At 46.8% G+C, this 2133-nt stretch overlaps 1 non-coding gene across 1 annotated transcript; it reads left to right on the top strand.

Annotated features, from left to right (window-relative positions):
* Positions 1-1784: 1784 nt before the first annotated feature.
* LOC141583129 (U6 spliceosomal RNA) lies at positions 1785-1891 on the top strand. Its single transcript, XR_012515870.1, has one exon. It is a non-coding gene; the product is annotated as a U6 spliceosomal RNA (small nuclear RNA).
* Positions 1892-2133: the final 242 nt, after the last annotated feature.

The raw sequence follows: 2133 nt of genomic DNA, 5'->3' as shown, positions 1-2133 counted from the left end.
ACTGCCTCTGCAGTGGATCTGCCCTTGTTACCTTCAGAATATCAAGAAAGCAAAAACCCTAAGTGCCATATTGATAACTCTAACAAGCTGCAGTTGACCCAAGGAACAAGGCAGTCCATCTCTTGTGGATACCACATACCCCCCATGGCTTATCACCGGACAGGGAACCCTGGCTTGGGCCCACAGCACAGACCCTCCATCCTGGGCTAATTACACTAAGTGATGGCTAACTCACATCTCTCTGGGGTAGAGCCCCCAGGAGACAAGCAAAGTGATGGAGCAGGAAGCCAGCTGATGTGAAGCTCAGAGGGCAGGCACAGCTATCTCTCTAGGCTCTACTTGGTCTTATGAGACACTTTATCCTAGCACTTTAGGAGTGTGGAGGTCAGATCAGCCACATCTCATGTGAAGATTGCCCAGCAGAGATAAGGTGTGCGAGTTTCCCTCTTAATAAAAGGAGACTTGCTTAAAAAAGAAGTCTGGCCACGTTTTTGTAGAGCAGCTGTGCTGTGCTGGGGCCTCACTTTTCAGAGAGTTCTCTGAGACCTGATCTCTGCTGGGCATTCTAGCACATGAGATGAAGCTGGTCTGACCTCAGCACTCCTTAGTCTGCTTGCGTCTCCCAGGTCCCCAGCCTGGCCACACCTGCCTACAGGGCACTCTCAGCTGCCCACCCGGCACTCTCAGCTGCCCACACCTTTGTTTCTGTGCCAGTGGACCATGCCTGAGCAGTGAAGAGATGCAGCAACGTGGACCCTTCAGGCATGCACCAGCCTCTACATTGCCTCTCCATACTACAGCTCTTTATACACAAACTTCCTACATCGCTTTGCTGCTGTGTGTTTACATGAGTGGATTTTGCTGTACTTGCCCTACCAGCACATGGGACTGTAGCACACACTTCAACCCACCTGAACTCCCATTGAAGAGATAGCGATGGTAGGCACAGAACCAATAGAACCAACTCTGCCAACAACTTGCCCTTGTGCTAATGTTGTGCACAAAAAAGAGACCCTAATATGCGTTGAGTGACTGCTGCTGCTTAGGGGGTCACAGAGAAGGCACCCAAACCTGCACAGGCCAGCACCCCAGCCTGCACCTCCAGTGCAACAGCACACACAGCAGGGGTCCCCTGGCTCCCACAAAGTGGTCTTGCCTCCACCACTTCCACCATTGGGTGAATGCCAACATGGAGGCAGGCACTTCTGCATCTGCTGGCACTCTGCCACAGCTGCCACACTTTGCAGCCTTCAGTGCAGTAGAATCCAAACTTTGAGGAGCCAGAGAACAAAGTTGAAACCCAATATAAATTTCCCAGAGTTAAAGAACACAGTCTAGGAATTGGGAGATGAATATTGGCCCCCTAAAATCCTCCAAAACCAAAGCCAGCTGACTGCATCTGCCTTACACCACAATCAAACCAAAAAGATCATCAAATATCATAAAAGAAAAATATCCTGTGCAAAGGTCAGCAACCTCTAAGGTTGAAGGTGAATAAGATCATAGAGATGAGGAAGAATCAGTGCAAGAACACTGAAACTCAAGAAGTCAGCATGCCTTCTTTCCTCCAGATGATTACATCAACTGTTCAGCCTGTTCAAGTTTTCAGAACTGATCAGAGGCTGACATGTCTTTAATGATACAAGTAGAATTCAGAATGTGGGCAGAAACAAAGTTCACTGAGTGAAAGAAGTATGTCATCATCCAATGCAAGGAAGCCAAAAGTCATTGTGAAACATCGCAGGAGCTAACAGGCAATAGAGCTGGTATAAAGAACCTTACCAGTGCTTGCTATGGCAGCACATATATTAAAATGGGAATGATACAGGCAAGATTAGCATGGCTCCTGCTTAAGGATGACATGCAAATTCATGAAGCATTTCATATTTTTAGGAAGAATCAATATTGTGAAAATGGCCATACTGCCCAAAGTAATTTATATATTCACTGCTGTCCCCATCAAGCTACCAATGAACTTATTCACAGAACTGGAAAAACCCACCTTAAACTTCATATGGAAGCAAAAGAGACTCTGCATAGCCAAGACAATGCTAAGCAAAAAGAACAAAGCAAGAGGAATCATGCTACCTGATTTCAAACTATGCTACAAGGCTACAGTAATCAAAACAGCAT

This window comes from Saimiri boliviensis (assembly GCF_048565385.1).
Source record: "Saimiri boliviensis isolate mSaiBol1 chromosome 3 unlocalized genomic scaffold, mSaiBol1.pri SUPER_3_unloc_3, whole genome shotgun sequence".
Taxonomy (NCBI): domain Eukaryota; kingdom Metazoa; phylum Chordata; class Mammalia; order Primates; family Cebidae; genus Saimiri; species Saimiri boliviensis.
The sequence above is the reverse complement of the archived record's forward strand: the minus strand, read 5'-3'. Positions and strand labels throughout refer to the sequence as shown.